At 30.4% G+C, this 10079-nt stretch overlaps 1 long non-coding RNA gene across 1 annotated transcript; it reads right to left on the bottom strand.

Annotated features, from left to right (window-relative positions):
* Positions 1–2931: 2931 nt before the first annotated feature.
* LOC127734796 (uncharacterized) lies at positions 2932–10031 on the bottom strand. Its single transcript, XR_007997762.1, has 5 exons — positions 9966–10031; positions 8601–8632; positions 5358–5425; positions 4361–4426; positions 2932–3009 (listed from the first exon to the last, which is right to left on the bottom strand). It is a non-coding gene; the product is annotated as an uncharacterized LOC127734796 (long non-coding RNA).
* Between the last annotated feature and the right edge of the window lie 48 nt (positions 10032–10079).

Below are 10079 nucleotides of genomic sequence, written 5' to 3'. Positions count from 1 at the left end.
AAGTTTAAAATTTGTATCCCCCTTATTTTACTGGTATGACACATATGTACAACTAGAATGTACAATTTGTTTCAGAATTTTTTGTTTACCTGGAGTACATATGTATATGGGAAAATGATGTGAAGGCAATTAATTAATGATTTGTATAATGAGACTTTGAAAAAGGGTAGGTACATGTAACTAAACATGCTATAGAAAAACCATAAGCACACGTTTTCTATATTGACCTATTGAAAGAAAAGGAAAAAATATGGCAAAAAAGTTGTAAACAGTCCTGTTTAAACTAACTTAATTCTTGATATTTTAATGTGGCTCTTTATTCCAGGCTTGTGACTGGCAAGTTGTACTGTATTCATAATAATAAGCACCTTGGTTTTATTTAGAAATTAAAAATGGGGTATCTTATATCAATGAAAATGATAAAAGACGTAAATATTGGTCTGCTCTAGATGATTGTAAAGATTATTTTTAAAATAGATTTGCTGCATAATGAGGTTATATTATTTAATCACAAAATTTGTAGGCAAATCTAAGAGTTCTATCATGATTGTGGGTGTTATGGTGCATGAAAATTGGTGAATACAGTATTACTTGGCTGCATTACCCACCTCCCTCCTCAATTTTTTTTCTTTTCTTTTTCTTTCATTTTTTTTTTAATTTTCTTTTCTTTTTTCTCTCTTTTCTTTTCTTTAATTTTCTTTCTCTCTTCTTTTCTTTTTTTTTAATTTTCTTTCTTTTTTTTTTTCTTTTTTTTTTTTCTTTTCATTTTGTTTTCCTTTTTTTGTTCTTTCCTTTTTTCTATTCATTACATTTATGTACACAAAATAATGCATGTGCTTGAAACTTTTTTCTTTCTTATATAAATATATATATATATATACATGTATGTACAGTCTTCTTAAACTTGTAGAAGATTTTGAACAATTGTTTTTAGAATCCCAATCTTTCAGTAGTTGTTTTGTTTGTTGATGCAGTGCATTTTTCGTCTTCATTTGGTTATATTTTCCAAGCAGTTTAAATCCAATAATCATCATTGCTCTCTCATACTGTTCAGTAAAAGACATGTTTCCCGGATTTTCCGTTGCAAGTCAAACTTTTAACTTCTTCCGGTTCCTAGAATTGTATCAACCAGTGTTGTTATTTTTCTGGAAAAAATGATTTATTGATTTATAACAATAAAGAAGACTAATGATTTGTATATCAAACATAAGCTTTTATTTTATATATTGTATTGTTCAATGTTGATCATCTGCATATGGAATCATTTATATTGGGATATTACGACCAAAAGGCTAGTTTAGCCAGTGCATTCTCAGATAGTAGCCTGGAAACTGACCAGACCAATTTAACAAAAAAAATGTTTTGGAGCAATACTTCATTCCAAACCCAATTCACATGCAGCTGTGCTTTTGTGTACATGTACTTTTATATAAGAGCACACATGGGCACTCAACTAGGATGTAATGGGGCATGCAGGTATTTTCTTGCAATCTCTTGAATAAACTGTTATCACAGAGATATGTCTCGCCTTTTTGTAATTTTGATAATGCAAATGTTGAAATTAAAATAGCAATACTTTAACATGTAAGTTGTGCAAATATTCAAAGTCATTAAACCATGACTGAAGGTACATGGCTAAAAAATCTCCATGGAAATGAGATGTGCCAATGCTAATAGTAATACAACTGCATACCAAATACCATTGACTTATTATAAGTCGTTCCCTTTAAACAAACCTAAACAAACATTAACTTGTAAACTATGTAAAAGTTTCAAAGTCAATGAACCATGATCAGGGGTGGGGCTATATAATCTCCATGGAAACGATACTTGCAAATGCCAATAAATTTGCATACCAAATATCATTGACTTAACATTAGCAGTTCATCTTAAACTGATCTAATCACAAACTAATACATGTAAACTAAGCAAAAGTTTCAAAGTAAATAGACCATGACTGAGGGGGCGGTGCCAAATATTCTCCATGGAAATGAGATGTGCTAATGCTTATACAACTGAACACCAACTAACATTGGCCTACCACTAATGGTTCCCCTTGAACTAACCTAATCACAAACTAATACATGTTAACTTAGCAAAATTTTCAAAGTCTATAGACCATGACAAAGGGGGCGGAGCCAAATAATCTCCATGGAAATGAGATATGCCAATGCTTATACAACTGCATACCAAATATCATTGACCTACCACTAGTGGTTCCCCATAAATTGACCTAATCACCTAATCACAAACTAATACATGTAAACTATGAAAAGTTTCAAAGTCATTAGACCTTGACTGAGGGGGCGAGGCCAAATAATCTCCATGGTAATGAGATGTGCCAATGCTAATACAACTGCATACCAAATATCATTGACCTACCACTAGTGGTTCACCATGAACTAGACCTTATCACAAACTAATACATTGTTGACGCCACAGCCACCGCCGACGCCGGAAACAGCATACCTATGTTTCGCTTTTTTACTCCGTCAAGGCGAGACAAAAATACATAAACATTTAGAATTAGTAAAAATTGGGGGTACTTTTGTTGTGGTTAAAAGTATCCCCATCTTTCCTTAAAATACATTAAGGGAAAAACCATTTAACTTCAAAGGGGGGGTTATGGTTTTTGCCTAAAAACATATTCTGATCCTCAATTTGATGAAAAAAAATATTGTGGTCAAGCAGATGACAAAAAAAAATATTCTGAATCCAAATTTCCCCCATACCTTAACGTGTTAAATTTTGAAAAAAATTATTTGATTGATCAGATAGCGTCAAAATACTAAAAAAACAAGAAGACAGCAATATTCAAACAGGAAACCAATAAGTCGAGTAATGTTTTGGTATTTAATACTGGGTACTACAGAGCGATACTTGAATACTCGATGACATCCCTACTATGTACAGATATATATTTACCTGTTTTTGTACATATGTTTAATGTGGATTCAGTTTCTTCAGGTTCCTGACAATCTTTCCAGCCAAAAGGATCCAAATTTTCATCTACATAATAAAAAAAAAAACTTAGGCCTAATAAAAATATATTCATAGTTCCAGTTACATCCTCCAAAAAAATTGGGTCTGTAGGTCAACTTTGTTTTTTTTTTTTTTTGAATGTCAAAATCTGGCAAAAAATCTTGTGTTCACTGAGTCTGATTCTGGTAATGTACACGCCCCTCCTGGAAGTTTGCCATTTTCGATGTGTTTGGTTGTAAAATAAAAAGACATGTTACAATTTTGTTGCATTCTGTTAAGAAATTGTTGCATTTTTAGCCGTAGTGGATACTTTTATTGGAAATTCATATGACAGAAGTCTGTGAATTTAATTTTAGAAATTCACATTCCATAAAATGGGATCGTTCAAAATTTATTTAACAGAATTAAAAAAAAAAGTACTAGGGTCGGTCTGGTAACCAGAACCACATATATATTTTTATTTTGCCTTAATTCTAACGGCAATCATGGCAATTGATCATATCTTAATTCAGGTAGGTTTTGAAAATTAGTATCAAAATGAAGGCAATAGTATGTGATTTAAAAAGAATTTTTGTTTCTGTTTGTTGTTAACATATAGTTTAATTTTTATGCCAGCACCAAAGTGGAGGGGGCATTAAGTGTTACCCTTGTACGTCTGTATGTACGTCCCAAAAGTGGGTATCGTTCTTAACTTTAGTTTGCCTCAACCAACTGTTTTGAAACTTATACACAATTACCACAAAACTCTGATCAGCTTTGAATTTAAGTGGCATCACTTTTACTGTTCAAAAGTTATGCCCCTTTACAAATGGAAAAATTGCTGAATTTTTCATTTCTGTCTTTGAACTTAAGTGTGCCTCAACCAAATGTTAGTAGACTTATCCCAATGCTTATTACCGCAAAACTCAGATCAATTTCTAATTTGGGTGACATCACTTTTACTGTTTGTCCCTTTATAATGTTTTATGCAACCAGGGGCATCATCTTCTCCATTTATTTATTTTATTGCAAATTAGAACTATGAAAAAATAACAAGGATTTTAAGATTTTCAAACAATATGTAATAAAATTATGAAAAGATAAGTAGGGGTGAAAGCAGGCAAAATTGTAACGGCACTTCATGGATAAAACGAGAGGATTCCGATTATCTGACAAAAAGTTAAAAAAAAAAAAAAAAAAGAGCGAACATACTTTATTGATGTGTTTACGACACTTGGACAAAGACCATAACCATATATCCCCTGTGGTGCACGGTAGACAAAAAGAACTTCTGACTAAACTCTTTAAAACTTTCAAGCCTTATGCACATTACATTCCTATCAATTTTTATTTTAAGATGAAAATAAATTTGTTTTTAAGAGAGGAATTATATACTTACTAATATATAGCCGTATCAGACCACCAAGTTTTACTCTCCATCCTTGAAAACAGTCACTGCAATAACCTAAAAAAGGAATTAAAATTAACAAATTATATATTTTACAAAAGTGTTAAATTGTTAGCCAAAAAATTAGTTTTCCAACTTAAGATTAAGCATAGCATTAAAACCAGTTTAATATCTATTAAAGCCGGAAATACAAAACATGTTTTGATTTTGTTTCAACATTTTTTTTTTTCAATAATCTATGAGTTATCTCCCATTGAATGACACATTCTTGCTGTTTGTTGTACTAGTCTCCCCCCTGAAGATGAAATCTATCTCAGAATTTACTTTTCAAATGTTATAACATTTTATTCATGTTACTAGAAACCATATACATGTATCAAACTAATGAAATAACTCTTTCTTGGTAGTTTGAATGTGGAAAATAAAAAATAAATGTTTGATCTGTAAAACTTTAACCTTAAAATTATCTTAGTGAAAACTGTGAAAAAAAGTTTATTTATTACATCTGTTGCAATGAAGTACTGTGATTTCCAAGTTAAATAAAAATTGATGAAAATTTCACTTCTCTGATTTTATATGCAACAATGAGTGTTGTCAAAAGATAACAAAACTAATCAAAGAATTAAAATATAGAAAAATATTCAACTTATGACCAAACAACAATAATAATTTACTCATACCTACATACATTTGTGAATTAGTGTATTGTTCCTTCAATTGATGAATATTTTTTTTTATATTTGAATTTCAAAATTTTGCTGTTGATTCTTCGTATGTACAATTACTTCAAAGTTTGACAAAGTTATTGATGTTTGAAAACTTTTTAACCTGATAATACTGAACCCTAAATTTTGAAGCCTATAGCAAAGTAATGTGAACTGCTATGCCTGGCTTCTGCAACAAAATGTCACATGTAAAATAACAAAATTCAAAGGCGTTTACATAATCTTTAATCAACAAGTTTATAAATCTATGCAATGGTTCTTACCTTAAAAGTCGGATTCAATGATCATTCTAAACTTCAATCCATAATGACAAGCAGTAATTAATGCTAACCTGAAAGTAAAATGCTTAGGTCAATCAAAATAGTTCAAACAGAGGCTCTTTAGAGCCTGTGTTGCTCAACATCATCTTCAACAATAACCACTTCTTGATTAAAATCATCACGAAAGGGCAATAACTCTATAAAGTGTTACTTGACACATTCAGTCACGTTGACATATTTTAGATCTTGTCCTGGTGGTAATTTTTTCTAGATAATAGGCAAAAACTAAAAAAACATGGTAAAAATCATCTTTAAACATCAATAACTCCATGAACAGGTCGACTAAAGATTTAATCTTGAAATTTTATTGTCTGGATTTATAAATTAAATTATTTTTATTCCCCCAAGTATTATGTTGCCTGGTCACTACTGTCAGTTCCAACTTGTTTTGCTGCCATGCTGCCCTATCTGAAGTTATAGGGAGTCATGCTGTGTTCCTTTGAATTGACAGGTGTGTCACTGCCTTTGAAGTTTGCTTCTCATGAATAGCTAATAAACTTTTTAGGCAACAAACAGGTAAATTTTAAACAGATGAGATGACTCTCAAAAAAAACCAATAAAACAATTAATCTACAAATTGCACCGATTGTAAGCTTACATAATTTTACTTCTTTCAGTTTTTCTTTCATCACAGAGTACTAGAATGTCCTACCACAGAGTAGGTAACCTATCAAAAAGTTCTATACTCTGGTAGCCATCATCATTGGTCAATTGCTCTTTTTGACTATATATCATTAACTTATTTTCATTTTATTCCTGTATTTCAATCAGTAATGAAGACGTTTTTTTTATATAATCATTATTTCCAAATGTTAAGAGACTATTTGCTGTTATAATTAATTCAGAAATTAATGTGATGTTTTATATTTCTCTCTGGGCTCCTGTCTATCTGTTATACATATTCAAATTATTTTAATATCTATCAGACAACTATTAATAAATAAAAAAAAAAAATACTTTAACTTTCCGATGCATATGGTCCGAGTACACAGTTATTTCGTAGTGCATTTCTTTTAGACAATAAATGGAAATAAAAAAAATCCCACCTGCGCTTTCTCAATAATATTTTTACAGTGTGTTGTACTACTTTTGGGACAAATCATATCAAAATTATAGAAAACTTCATCAGCTCCAACTCAAAATATGGATAATTTTATGTTAAGGGGGTCTTGAAATCTTTTGACAGCTTCCGAAATGCTAATTTTTAACCTTTTCCAGCTGGACCAAATCACTACTTTATTTTAAAATTCATGAATCGAATTTTTTTACAGTGTAATTTTATCCCCCTACTTGCTATTTGAGGCATAAAACATGAAGAAATAAATTTGGAAGGGGTATAAAAAAAAATTGGCAAGTAACACACTGTCCAGACTAGGGACTATATTCGTGGACAACGAAAATCAAAGAACGATAACTGTGTACTCGGACCTAATAGGATAGAAAAAATTGACCAATCTTAATAAAACTTGGTATGACCTATGCTTAATAAATTATGAGACTGCTTACAAAGTTTCATGGCAATAGGATTCATATTATAGACAGTATGATAAATTCTATATTCAACATTGCTTGTTAAAATTTGACATTAAAATTGAAAAATTTCAACTATCAACATTTGGGGCTTTAAAAATCAAAATATTGCAAAAAAATACTTTTTAAATGCCTTTATATATAATATATCATGTATTGAAAGCAATAAAAAACTCATTTGATTTATCAAACTTAGCATAATTATTCCAAAGTCAAATTTATATGAGCCTGTGCCTAAAAATGGAGGTTTTCCAATGAAGGGGGTGCTTACATGAAGATGTAATATTTTCCAGCAATTTTAAATTTGTGAAGTTTTTTGGTTATAAAGAATCCTTATGTATGTATTTAATGTACTTTAAATGGAAAGAAAAATTACAAATAGCTTATCATATTAGTTTAAAAGGGTCTTAGGCCAAGTAACACTGAAAATAATTAAGGGTCAATTTAGGCCGTAGTACATGTTTACATTAAAAAATGCATACTGAAGCTATAGAAAATAAACATTTGTGTCTTTTTCATCATTTCTATACTCAGGTGACATGATACAATAATTCTGAGCACAAAAAGACTCTTGCATTCAACTTTTTTTGCAGACAGTATGGTCTGATACAAAGATTTTTCACTTTTTAGTGAAAAACTTGCATGCAATTTTAGTCTCAACAGGCTTATATTTGAATCACTTTCTATCCTACAGAAGAAAAGAAAGATATTATGTGAAATGAAACAGGTACAAAAGACATTGTAAAGTGTTTTTTATACAAATTTAGTGAGGTCTTTATTATGGACTTCAACTTTTATGTACCAAGCTCCTCACATTTAACTTGATCCAAACAGGGCGTTAGACGAGGGTCATTTATACAACACATTTTGCACATATTGTCTGAGATAATCTTCTTTTCTGTAGATTCAGAGTCCACAAATGAGTAAAACAACTGGATTAAAGCATAGCAACACAAATATTGACAAATGAAAACCTGTCAGACAGAAAGTCAGAATGCCACTTTAGCATCAAAATTGAAAAAGCTATGAAATGCTTATTTTGACCATATAATGCCAAAATTGGTCATTTTTGCAGAATTTCTATCAAATAAAAGTTTAAATCCTTTAGTTTCATGCTATTTGACAAATTGACACCATTAAATCATTCAGGGAAGTTGCCAAAGTACAAATTCTATATTTACTGATTTCACCTCTTAGGTCCGAGTACACAGTTATTTCGTAGTGCATTTCTTTTAGACAATAAATGGAAATAAAAAAAATCCCACCTGCGCTTTCTCAATAATATTTTTACAGTGTGTTGTACTACTTTTGGGACAAATTATATCAAAATTATAGAAAACTTCATCAGCTCTAACTCAAAATATGGATAATTTTATGTTAAGGGGGTCTTGAAATCTTTTGACAGCTTCCGAAATGCTAATTTTTAACCTTTTCCAGCTGGACCAAATCACTACTTTATTTTAAAATTCATGAATCGAATTTTTTTACAGTGTAATTTTATCCCCCTACTTGCTATTTGAGGCATAAAACATGAAGAAATAAATTTGGAAGGGGTATAAAAAAAATTGGCAAGTAACACACTGTCCACACTAGGGACTATATTCGTGGACAACGAAAATCAAAGGACGATAACTGTGTACTCGGACCATATGTTACCTGTCCTGACGTAAATATCCTGGGGCTGGTATCTGAAACAAAAACAAAATAAGTTCAAAAATATTGAACCAAATATAAAACTTAAAAAATTTGCTACTTTAATTTTTCTTTTCTTTCAAAATATCTATAAAGAAAAACTGGCATTAATGGCAGCCATCATCATTGCTCAATTGCTCTTTTTTACTATATATCATTAACTTATTTTCATTTTAAATCTATATTTCAATCAGTAATGAAGACGGTTTAATGATATAATCATTATTTCCGAAATTAATGTGTGTGTCAAATTATCAGAAGTTGGTGGCTAACCAAAACAATCTGATGTATACATTTTGAACAGAAATGATTAAAATTCAACTGAATTTCAAACAATCTAAATCAGGTCATATTTTCCCCAATTACTTATAGAAAAATGCAGATGAATATGTAAATTTCCAGGGAAAAACGGATTTTAATGACCTCACAAATATGAACATAGTTTTAAGTACAATTATATTGCTTGCATATTATTGTGGATTTCTTTATTTTCTTGGGCACCAATTTATTTTATATTAAGGAACAATTGTATTTTTGTGGGTACTTCATTTCATGGTTTTGCCAAAGTCTGCATACAAAAATTAAGACTTTACAATGACATCCATGTAACCAATTCAAATCTTTAGAACATTTAGTCAAGAAAAAAAACAACATATTTACCTCTTACAACTTTAAGCCTTGAGCACATTTTATTTCCTTTAAACTTATTTTATAAAAATAAAAGGAGTAGGCCTGGTAAGACCCCTTTTTGGCCCCAAAATATAGCATTTTTACAAATTTGTTTAAATGTAAACTTTTAGCTATTTATTGCAAAGAAGAATACTTCTGTTCCATTAATATGGGCTGATTTTGACAATACAATGCACATGCATGAAGTAATAACATCAGAAATTCATGCAATATTACTGAAATCTTCACAATTTTAGCATTTGTGCTAATTTTACGGTGGTTTTGTCTAAAATTGAAGTGGCCGCATTTGTGTTCTGTCTTAATATTTAAATATATGTTGTATTTGATGATAATACATTACATATATAAAGGTTGAGACTGAACACGAATGCGGCCACTTTCATTTTAGACAAAAACCATCTGAAAAGTGACATTTTATGGATTATTTGATAGATTTTTCGTATTTAAGCCTCTATTTGAGCGTCTTTTATGACCAAATCAGTCCAAATCTTTTACATACACTAATTGAATCGACTGAAGTAGACACTTGCGTGTTTAAAAAATGTCAAAAATCTTTCATTAGATGTACTTCATTATTAGGCCAAAACGAACCCTTACCAGACCTTCTCCTTTGTTTAAATAGAGGAATTATATACCTACTTGTATATTAGAAATATTATACCACCAAGTCTTACTCCCCATTCATGAAAACATTGGCACTAATATAACCTAAAAAGGAATTAGAATTGACACAAATTATATATTTTACAAATC

The sequence above is a fragment of the Mytilus californianus genome, unplaced genomic scaffold, assembly GCF_021869535.1.
Source record: "Mytilus californianus isolate M0D057914Y unplaced genomic scaffold, xbMytCali1.0.p SCAF_3, whole genome shotgun sequence".
NCBI lineage: Eukaryota > Metazoa > Mollusca > Bivalvia > Mytilida > Mytilidae > Mytilus > Mytilus californianus.
This window is presented reverse-complemented; position numbering and strand designations above follow the sequence as displayed.